General features: G+C 40.5%; 1 long non-coding RNA gene across 1 annotated transcript; it reads left to right on the top strand.

Moving 5' to 3' along the window:
* Positions 1–5,764: 5,764 nt before the first annotated feature.
* On the top strand, positions 5,765–9,695 carry LOC143418291 (uncharacterized). The gene is made up of 3 exons (XR_013098215.1): positions 5,765–5,832; positions 8,846–8,914; positions 9,027–9,695. It is a non-coding gene; the product is annotated as an uncharacterized LOC143418291 (long non-coding RNA).
* Positions 9,696–12,104: the final 2,409 nt, after the last annotated feature.

The following is a 12,104-nucleotide window of genomic DNA, read 5'->3' on the forward strand; positions in this document are numbered from 1 at the left end:
CCTCAGTGAGACGATCACCTGGACACAAGGTCAGGCAGCTGGGACTCATCTAGAGAGCAAAATGGAAAAGTGATCTGTGCAGAACATCACTGTTGATTGCAGTTATTTACATCAGACTTCTTCTCTGAGATAAGAGCACCGTTTCTGGGAAAGATGACAGTATTTCCAGGCTGGATGCTGTTTGCAGGGAGAACTGAATGAAAGTCTCCTGCACCTCAGCGCTGAGGTCCACACCTGTGAACACAGATGAGGTCAATCTGCTGCAGCACGTAGAGCTTTACTGATCAGCAGGTTCAAAGGATTCAGCAGAGCGTAGAGTCAGAGCTAAATGCCACATCACCATAGAGTTTGTTAACAACAGCTTTCTTTGCCCTTTGTCTCGATGGACTGAATCAGGGATACTCGTCATACTTCACCTCAACCACGTCACTGAGAGACCCCAGCCTGACACAGCAGCAGAGATGATGAAAGCAGAAACAGCAAACAGATGCTTCAGTTGTGTTTCTCTCTGTGTGTGCGCTCACGCCCACTTGTGTGTGTGAACTTTCCACGTACCTCAGCTTGTTTCTCCAACATGAGCCATCAGGGCTGAAAAACATCACTAACACATGAATTCTTTCTCTTTTTGTTATCACCTGTGATCATGTGTCTCATGTTTCTGTCATTCACCAGTTCTTGTAGAGTTACGTGTAACTAGACTTCTGTGGGACGTAAATGATTGTTTTGTATGCAGATCTGTACAAAGGATGGAAACACTTGATTACAAAGGAGATCTCAGCTGTGTTGTTGTGGATGGACTTCAACGTATTTGTTAAAAAAGAGAATAAAGCAAAGTGTTTTAGCTGTTTGGGAGTTTTTGTTTGATTCCATTCAGTTTTATTTCTATGGAGTCAAATAATAAGAAAGGCTCTAGAACAGCCCTGAGTTTGTCCAGGTGACACTCCTCTGAAGAACAAAGACAAAGAGGAAGAAGGGGACTCGTTTTCAAGTCTTGTTTCTTTCAAAATAAAAGCTGAAATGTTTTGGAAGCATGATAATATTTCAGCCAGGATGGCGTCTCCAAGGAGACCTGCACCTCAGCGCTGAGCTCCACATCACGCCCTGTGAAAGCACAGATATAAATCTGCTGCAGTGAGAAGAACTTTACCCAACACAAGTGTAGAAGTAGACATTTGACTTTACCTACAACCTGTTAACAACAAAGCTTTCATTGCCTCTGCTGTTGATGTCATGTAGGACTAATCATACTTCACATCAGCCATGCACACGTCAGAGGATCTCCAGGCTTTCAGTAATAAAGCCAAGCAGATGATGTGAACATAGCAATAGTAAAACATGCATCATAATCAGCTGTATGTGTCGACTATGTGGCACCTCAGTCTTGTTGGCATGAAGAAAAGTTGTGTAACATGTAGCATAAGGGCTGCAAAGACATCATGTAGACAGCAGTCGTCTGTTAGTCGTAACGTATCTCCTGTTAAAGAGTTAAATGTGCGTTCTCCATCTCTGTCCTCTCACAGCTCGCCGTACACCAACTCCAGCTGTGGTAACCATGGCTGTGCCCATCAACACGCTGAAGCTGAGACGCCACCCGTCACTATGGCGACTCCAATAGGGTTACCTGTCAGCTGTGGACGCATGAAAGGAAAACAGCAGAAACACAGACATGTTTACTGGAACATTTCCTACTGACAGCTTTATGGAAAAGTGGGTTTAAACACTTTTCTATGTTTTATTTTGTTTATTTATGGATTTATTGTGAAAGGAATTTCAAAGGTTTAATTTGACCTTTCCCCTGTTTTTCATACAGACTGGAGACGAATGGATGGTGCTTTCTTTGTTTGTCTAAAGATAATGAATAAAACTCTACACACATCTTAAACCACCCTCCTTTCTATATATTTTGTTATATAAATGGAAAGTATATAAGACACAAACTGAGCTTATATGATACTAAGGACCCTGGAGGTCAGTCCACCTTTATAATTCAGCACAGCCTGGAGTCTTGGTCTTTTCTTGGATGTTGGTTCCCTTTGTTTCCATCCTCTGTTAAGATGTTTCAGTAATGTTGAGGTCTGGGGAGGCCAATCCATGGCTGACGTCCTGTGATGCTGCATTAGCAGTTTGTTCATAGTGAAAAATGAAGCCACTGCCAATCAGACATTTGCACAGTGGATCAACTTCTGATGGTACTGTCCTGAATTCCACACCTATAATATGTTTGCATGTACTGATGAATATGTGCAGCTGATTTTCAGTCCAGTTCCTGTGTGACAGACGCCAGTCTTTCTGCCTGTGTCCTTCCTTAACAATAGAGCCATCCTTCCACTGAGACTGTTTCTGATGAGGCTTCACTGAGCAGTAGATGGATCCCTCAGCTCATCTAATCGTCCTATTTCTAACACATGACTGTCAGAAACTGTTAATCTGCTGCAGCTCTTTAACTCCTCCACTTCTTTTTTTGTAATCTCTTAGTTTCCTCATCTTTTAAGGTGGCACTGCACACCAGATCCAAAGTCAACATGCTGTTATATGATGGAGTTGAACCTGTAATGGAGTTTGATTTAAACCAATCAGCAATTAAGTGAATGATGATGAGCAAAGATGGTGGAGGTGGTGGATGAAGACCCGGACAGCTGTGGTTGGCTCCTCGTATAGAGCAGAGTGAGGTTGTGTTTGCACATTATTATAAAACCATGTTCACCATATATTTTAGCTGCAGACAATAACATGATTTCTTTGCTGTGGTGATTTTATTCCACTTTGGTAAAATGGGAAACCATCATTTCTTGCTGTAATTCACACATTATTCCAAGAGCCTCAACACGAGCCTTGTAGTCCGACCATATATAGACAAATCAATAGTTGTGTTTGTAACAGCTCACGAACATGAATCTTTCCACATTACTTTGAAATCATTGTAAACTAAACTGGAATAAATGAGTGTTTATATATAGTTTTGTCTCAGCTGTTCATACACAGTGTTTCAGTTCTTATCAGAGTCCCACCGTCTCACTGTGGTGAACCTTTAGCTCTGTTGGAAGCGTGTTGTTAGACCAGGTTTCCCTCATTTAAAAATAATCTCTCATTAGAAATGGACATGATGTCTAAGACATAGAAATGCTTATTATGGGTTCACTTGATGTCACTGAAAAGATGCACATGGGTAACGTGCAGGCCGTCCAGCTCCGAGGTTTATCTCCTCACCTCGAGTCTGCGACACTCTCTCCGTGTCCTCTCAGATAAGGGCGCGCACATTTCTGCACCATCTTCTAAATTACAAAGAGCGACTCACAAAACAGAAGCTCACAAAACACTCATCACAAACCAAAAATGGCTCCACTGAGCGTCAAACTGTCACCAGAATTTACTGATAATCTAAAGACTCACAGAACTCATTTTGTCTCATTGTGTCTTAGTTTGAGACATAAGTGCATGATCATAATACTGTGTAGTTAGATGAGACAGAGCTGATGCTTGCTCTTAATTATCCTCTTCATGTTTCCCGAGCCTCAGCAGTGGAAGCTACCATGGATAGAAAGACTACGACTCATCTTAAATCTCAAATCTTTGTCTCCAAAGAGCTGCTGATGTGTCCGATATGATCCACAAGCTTAAACTAGGATTATAAGTGTGTGCAGTGATGTGTGTGAAACCTCTGAGGACTCACACGTGTGTGCTTCAGCCCACACACACATATGAAGCACTGCGACCTCACACAGAAGTGTTTTACACATCCAGCCTGAATCCTGATCATTTCTACAGTTTATTAAGTTCAGCTTCACCTGAACATCAGTGATGAAGCTGCTCTGACTCCATCACAGCTCACAGCTGTTGGAATGAGTCAAACAATGAAGAAGGTTCAGAAACAGCTGATGATTTTACAGAAACATGATGCAAACATGAAAATGGACACATGATTTTTTATTAACAGACACTGTTTATGTTTCACTGTGCATGACGTCATCAACACTGACACCAGGGGGCGCTCATCAGCAGCCTGAGGAACTGTGATAAGGGAGGGAGACGCAGTGTTGTGTGTACTGCAGTCGGACAGAAGGAAAAACTTCCTCCTGAAAACATTTTCATCCTTCCCAAAAGTGTTTGAGTCAAATGTTACAAATATATAAATACAATAAAACACAGGGTCTTACATAAAATTAGTGATGCAGTTGTGCACTGAGCACCTTTCCAATGTTCCTTCCTCAGATGAGTCCAGCTGCTGAACACATTAACATCTGTATGTAAATGTAGCCGAGAACCAACCTGAGCACTGCTGGGAAAATACAAAGGCAACCATCAAAGTGCTGTATTATCTTATTTATTCTGAATGTTGACTTAGATCCACACCACGATTTATGAAACTATAGAACTAAAATAACAACAATCGTCTGCTTCTTTAAAATTTCTTTCATTACATCAAACCAGTGAAAACTGAGAAAAACAAAGAGCTGTTAGCATGTTCAGACCAACTTTGAGACAGAGACTGTAAAGTTCTGCACTTTAAATCCTGCCTGTGTTCCTGCAAATGATTCACACTGAAAGTATCTTAGTTTAGTATTGAGTGAGCCACAAAGCAGCCTGATAGCTTTAAAACAGTAAAAGTAAATGAAATTGACAGTTTCAGTGTAGCTGGATCTATTATTGGGGGGTCATGACCCCCGTAACCCTGCCTGGTCCTGAGGTCAAATCCACCATCTTTGTTTCAGAGCTTCATGTTCTCCCGTGTTTGTGTGCGTCCTCTCCGGTACTCCGGCTTCCTCCCACAGTCCAAACACATGCAGTTAGTGGGGTCAGGTTAGCTGTGAGTGGTTGTGTCTCTGTGTTATTCCACCTTAATCAATGACTTCCTGTTAGCATGAAGTGCTTCTGTAGGACTGATGTCATTTTCATGGTTGGATCATTTAAATGAAGCTGGACTCAGATGCAGTAAATAAGCTGATTGATCATTAATGAATAAAGCTGGTCAAACACATCACGTGGACACATGTGATTGTGTGTTGTAGTATTGATCCCAATGCTGGTATCAGTCCTGGATCAATAACACTGGATGGATGCGTTCAGCATGGAGCCCCTGAGCTGTGTTACAGACAAACATGGAAACTGACAGGTCTGTGTCATTCACAGTCTGTAACACTTCTAAACAACAGAGGCTGACCCAAGTGCCTCAGAGCCAGGCACGCTCACATCACAGCTCTCTAAATAAGCCAGTTTCAAAATAAGAGCTGAAAGCTGTGTTTGCTTGTGTTAGCTTATTATTGTGGAGACTAACATTCAGTGATCGTGTGTTCAGACTCATAATGATTACTCTCAGAAATCCTGATCTTTGTATTTACTGTGTGTTGGATCAATAACTGAGATTCATGGTATCACACAGCTGTGCTGCTGCTGATGTCAGCACATCTGGAACAATACGAGGTATCTGCTACCAGACTGAGCAGGACGTGAGACCTGTGGACTGTTTAAAGCTGTCCCTCCACAGCTCACTCAGACCTGATCCACACCTCAGTGATATTCTCTGACTTCCTCACACTCAAAAAAATCAACTAGGGCATGTGTTTGATTAACAAAGTAGTAATATGTTTACATCACATGAAGAAATCATTTTTATGCTCATTAAATGATTCATTCTTTTTTGTTGAATATAAATCAAAGAAAACTTTGATGAGTTAAATTCGTTCATGGCAATCCAATGAGAATGAGGTCCATCAAACCAACGGCTCTGATAGCGTCATGTATTGCGCATGCTCCACGCCCACTGGATGCGGAAAGGTCCGTTGAGAAGTTAACGAGCGCACGTGGAGTTACTTCTTTGGCATACCTGATAGTGAGGTAAGTAATATTTCTTGATATATTTATTTAGGTTAGTGGAGTGAGAGATAAATACTATTACCGTATTTTCACGACCATAAGGCGCACTTAAAAGTCTTAGATTTTCTTCAAAAAGTGCGGCGCGCCCTATAGCGCAGTGTGCCCTGTGTGTTGTAAGGAGAACGTAGTAGAGAACACCATGAGAACGTTAAAGGGTGAAGTGTGGGCGTTGATCGTATATACCGGGACAATCGTACATACCTGTATAAAAGAACAGGTATGTGCGTTATGCAAGACATCGTTGTTTTAACAACCCTGAAAATGGCAAAGAGACACGCTTACGAAGCACAGTTTAAACTGAAGGCCATCAGCTACGCGGAGGAACATGGAAATCGAGCAGCGGCGAGAGAATTTAAGATTAACGAATCGATGGTTCGCAAATGGAGGAAGCTAGAAAACAAGCTCCGGCAGGTCAAGAAAACGCAGCTGAGTTTCCGCGGAAATAAGGCGAGGTGGCTCGAGTTGGAGGAAAGACTTGAGCGGTGGATCATCGAGCAAAGAACGAGCTGGAGAAGCGTTTCGACTTCACCATTCGGCTAAAAGCAGTTTCACTAGCTGAAGAGATGAACATTGAACATTTCCAAGGAGGTCCGTCTTGGTAGCGCAGCAACTTCCAGCGGATTATAAGGAAAAGCTGGCCATCTTCCGCTCCTACTACAGCAAACACATCGGCGACAAAAACATCCAGGCCAGCCACATCACTAACATGGACGAGGTCCCGCTCACTTTTGACATCCCGGTGAGTCACACTGTGGAGAAGAAGGGGACCAGCACGGTAGCGATACGCACAACGGGGCATGAAAAGTCTTCTTTTACTGTTGTGCTTGGCTGCCATGCTAATGGACAGAAACTGCCGCCTATGGTGATTTTTAAGCGAAAGACTTTGCCTAAAGAGAAGTTTCCAGCAGGAATCATCATTAAGGCAAATGAAAAGGGCTGGATGGATGAGGAAATGATGAAAGAGTGGCTGAGGGAGGTGTATGTAAGGAGACCAGGTGGTTTTTTCCACGCAGTTTCACTAAGAGTGGAAGGCAGCGCCGGGCGAGTTACGCCACAATTTGCCAATGGATTGTAGATGCTTGGGCTAACATGTCTGCTGGCACTGTTGTTCGAGCTTTCGCAAAAGCCGGCATCATTTCCGAGGAGCCGCACGGCACGGAAAGTGACTCTGACAGTGAAGACAGTGAACCTGGCATGTTTGATGGAGATTTAGCGCAGCTGTTCAATTCAGACACAGAGGATGAGGACTTCCATGGGTTTGATTGATGATAAAAATGTGAGTACCAAACTTTGTTTTGCTCCTGCTTTATTTTTAAATATGCACACTTGTATGCTTGTGTGTTGTTGATGATGACGATTACCGGTAATAGAAATGTGAGTAAGGTACTGAACTCAGGTTTGCTCCTGCTTTATTTTTAAATACGCATACGGTACTTGTATGCGCCCTATGATCCAGTGCGCCTTATGTGTGTGTTAAATACAGTAATGGCACACATAACTGAGACTGCGCCTTTTAGCACAGTGCGCCTTATGGTCGTGAAAATACGGTAGTTAAAAATTTTTACCTGTGTAGTGTGGAGATTTAGAGGAGTTTTATATATAGCAGGGAGGTTGTAGACCCAAGCATTTTTCAAATGTAAGTCGGTGAATTTAATGTTTTTTTAAAAACTTAACCGGAGTCGCTAATTGTTGCAACAGAGCAAAAACTGATGAGGTTATTTTGGTAAGTTCGTTTTTTTTTTTGTTTCTGTCGACTTTGAATGAGGTTTGTTTCATGGTTATCTGCGTTGGTAGGACTGTTTTTCTTCTCTGGAGTTAGCTAACTTTGAAGAGCGGGAAAGCCGCGTAGAGCCGTTACGTCTTCGCATATAGCTCCGTGAATGACAGGTTACTTTCTGCTTAACCGGAGTTGGTGATTGTTGGTAGTAGTGGTAAGACTGACCGACATGGTTTTGGTGATTTTATGAGTGTTTTATGATGCTCTATCTAAAATTCCTGTTTTTGTCAGTGGAGTTTAGTCGCGGGCAACCGCATTAACTGGATTGATGAAAGGTTTAATTCAACTAAACCAGCGTTTAGGGGAGTTAATAACAAGGAGTAAGATAAAATCTGTCACAATAATTGCATGTGCATTTTCTTTTTTTGTAATATATTCACTTAGTTTTCGAATTCAGAATGATTTAGGTGGATAATTGTTCGGGTTATAGTTTCTCTGGTGCTCTGCATTAAGGCTGACTAACGGTGCGTTCACACCGAACGCGATAGACGCCCCTAGCTGATCGCGTGCACATTTGCACCTCGAAGCGCGTCCAGCATGAACTGGTCGAGCTTTATATGCAATTTTCACGCGTATGAAGAAGAGATCTGGGAGGAAGTAGTGCCAGACGGTATGTTATTAAAATGGCAGCTGTCAATCTAGCGTTTGAAGAAAGAGTCTCCCTTCTCTATTTGCTGTGGAGAGCAGAGCAGTGCCTAAAGGACGTCCTCACCGTACCTGGGTCCATCAGGTCTTCCACAAGCGTGAGCAGTTTGGTGAGTTTCACCACTTGCTCCAGAAGCTCCGTCTGGATGACGGCCGCTTTCAGCTGTACCACCTTCTGTCCCTTGCCGAGTTTGAGAAGCTGCTGTCCCGCAGATTTTACCAGCTGGAGCGGTAGACGTGATAAGCGCGAATGCACAAAATGCACCACACAAACTGCAGTGCGTATTTTACTTCGCGCTTCAAAGGCGTCAGTCGTGTGAAGTAGGCAGAAAAGCGTTTTCTCAATGCAACTCTGCTTCCGAAGTTTAGCTGGACCTCCAGTCGCGCTTCATCGTGCTCCTCCATTGACTTTACATGTAAACCTGAAGCTCTGGTCGCGTCTATCGCGTTCGGTGTGTACGCACCGTAACAGTCTTCACATTTCACAGTATGTAGATATTAACACAAATTTGTCAGAGTAATAACTTTGTTTTAATTAATTTCTCTCCCCAGAAATACATCACAAAATAAAGCCACATTCCCATGCTCTGAGATTCTTATGCACCTCCTCAACAATACATGGTAAGTTCATGTTTGCCTTATTATTATTATTATTATGTTATTTATTTTTTTTGGATGATGCAGAAGTTTAATCTCCTTGACGTTTTCTAATGCATATTTCATTTTTTATCAGTGACGTGTATGTGGCAGTGCAAGCATTGTGTTACCAGAGAGAGCAGCAGGTACAAATTACTTCAACATTATAAACTACATCATCATTACGGAATAGGTCAACATTATCTGTGCATATATGTTAATTGTCCGTGCACATTTAAGACTTGGAGTGGACTGAACACTCATGTCTATAAAGCTCATTCATCTCAGTTTACACAGACAGCTTCAAGTTCAGTAACTTTTAAATGTGAGTTATGTGACTGCAGTGACGTCTTCTCTGAGAGAGATTTTTTTGTCCATATTGGAACACATCTGCGAAGTAACGAGACAGTTAGTTGTGTGTTTCTTGGTTGCCCTTTCAAGACAAATATTTACAATACATTTTATACACACAAGAGGAAGCATCATCCACACACACTTAAAGATTTTAAAGACAGGGTAGTTACACGTGTGGACCCAGTTCAAGTGATAGAGTCCTCTGATAACGTAAGGGCTAGCTGTTCTGAAGATGTATCCTATGGTGAATTTGAAAGTGAGTCAGTGACAGAATGTGATAATAGTGCTGTTGAAAATCAGCCCGAACTAATTGAACGGAAATTAGCAGTAATATTGTTGAAATTGGAACACATATTTCATGTTCCAGCAAAAGGATTAGATGAGTTCTTAGAGGAGTTAGTTTTTCTGTTGAGTTCAGCTAGTGTACCTCTGACAAAACGTACAATTAGAGAAATTTTTAAGAGCCTTAACCTCCATATTAGTCAGGCTGTTATTGAAGAGCTTGCAAATTCTGTATGTGTTTCTAACCCTGTGGCTAAAATATTGGGAAAGTGTGGCCCTCTTGCCACTCCTTATAAAAGAAAACTATACTACATACAAAATTTTAGGGTTGTAGAGCCTGTTGAGTATTTTTTATCGATAGACCAAAGGAAGTCATTTCAGTACAAACGCTATATAAGAACCAGTCTATTTACCATGTGGCCTTTTGGACTCTTCCAAACTAAGTATTCCTTTTTCAAACTGCTGCCTAAAAGCTAAATATTGTCATTATGGATTCCCTTTTTTCTTAGGATGACACAATACATACAAGACGAGCATGCATCCTGAAGTCTTTGTGTGTCTACCTGAATGAAGACCATGAGAAACTTGTGAAGGAATATACGGTCAGTTACATTCACAAGTTGTTCTGTGTTATGTAATTTGCTCCAGGAGTTATGGGTAATTTCAATATATGAAATGGTAAAATGTGACACCACGTGTGAATAAAAGTTATTGCAATTGGTCCTTGTTTTGTTTCATGTCAAATTTCTGAGGTGTGAAACCAGAGACATAGAATTTAGTAAATATATCAGCATATTCACGCTGATTGCTGAATTCCTTTATTTTTTTCATATCTAGACTCAAACAAATGTATTATTGTATTTTACGTCACAGAACACTGAGGCCAACACTGAAGCCATGGAACAAACTGTGATGGGAGTGTATGTCATACATCAGGAGGGTGCGGAGCCTGGAGATGACCCAGAGAACATCGGTGTCCTGATTGAAGGCGTGGAGGTTCTCACTGGTTTGAGGAGCATTGCAATTGCTTGTGCTCTGTTATTTGGACTGATATACTGTCTGAACCTAAGCTACCCACCGGAGCTCAAATGCACTTTTGAAGTCTTGCAAAAGATTATCATGAAGCTGGATGGACAGAGGTTGTCATCCAAGGCACAGTTTCTAAAAAACAAGCTAATGGGGTGAATGAGCTTGAAACAGACTCAGGCAAGCCAGATATTTTTTTTTCAAGGTTTTTGCAATGCAAATATGTGTTTACTGTTTTAAAGTTTAAAATTGTAAGTTATAAAATGTTCATATAAACTATGTGGTTTGCTGTGCGGCTATTATACAAAGATTGTTTGTTCATAACTTAAAGTCTTATACAGTTTAAGTGTAAACACTGATTTTTGCCAGATGGCAATTGTTACAAAGGCAAATGCACACTGGTTTTCACAAATTGTTTGAGTGGAGCAGTTATGCTCAAAATTGAATGTTTTCTCCACACGTTAAATAGCATAAAGTCACTATTAATGGATACAGCCTGATTAAATGGAGGACTAATGTATGCAAGCAACATAGTAATGTTGTAATATTATAGTAATGTTGAATGTTATGTCTGAGCTTTAAATTGTGTTAAAATTCATATTGTTGTTTGCAATGCATATTTTACTACATTTTACGAAAGTTGCTTTGGGGATAATATTTTTTGTCTGCAAACTATTCAACAGACTTATTTCATTTTTATTATTAGGGTTATTTTATTGTATTTTTTCTTTCAGTCAGCATGTCTTGATCTGGAAGTTCTGTGGTCTTAGTATGAGATGGTTAAAGGGGAGAAAGCTAGGCTGAACTGGGATCCTGCCAACTGTTTTAAGAATGTTCAAGCAAAATAAAAGAGATGGTTTTGCAAGTTATCATTTATGTATGTTTCATTAATTTAATTAAAAGTAATGTTTACATAAGCAATACAAACACTAACTGAAACATGATTGGTGTAAGTACTACAGACATAAATTACATTTGTTCATTCAACAAGATTAACATTGGTGTAACAAACAAATATTTTACTAGTTCATGTAACAAGACTGACTTTTGATGTGCCAAAGTGTTTAAACAATATAACATGAATTTAAATTAATTAGACTAACTTGGTACAAACATGTTAACTGAATAAAAATCAAATTAACTGAATGTTAATGTTTAAATTATGTTACACTTACAAACATATTTAGATCTAGAGATTTCAGACCTACCATTTATTAGCTCAAACATCAAAAGACATGAATGCTTTAAAAGTATCAACATCAGCTTTTCTCTGACAGCATGGTGGGAGTTTCTAAAAATAACGGAGTCTTCATTAATCCCATGCAAACGTACACCTATCTGGAATAACCCTGACATATTACAAAACAATAATATGATTAATTTCCCAGAATGGAGTTGTAAAGGAATTAAATACTTAGAACATATACTAGAAGGAACAGAATTTATTTCATTTGACGGACTAGTTACACAATATGGGATCAACAAGACAAGATTTTTAGAATATCAACAAATT

Source organism: Maylandia zebra, linkage group LG4 (genome assembly GCF_041146795.1).
Source record: "Maylandia zebra isolate NMK-2024a linkage group LG4, Mzebra_GT3a, whole genome shotgun sequence".
Lineage (NCBI taxonomy): Eukaryota > Metazoa > Chordata > Actinopteri > Cichliformes > Cichlidae > Maylandia > Maylandia zebra.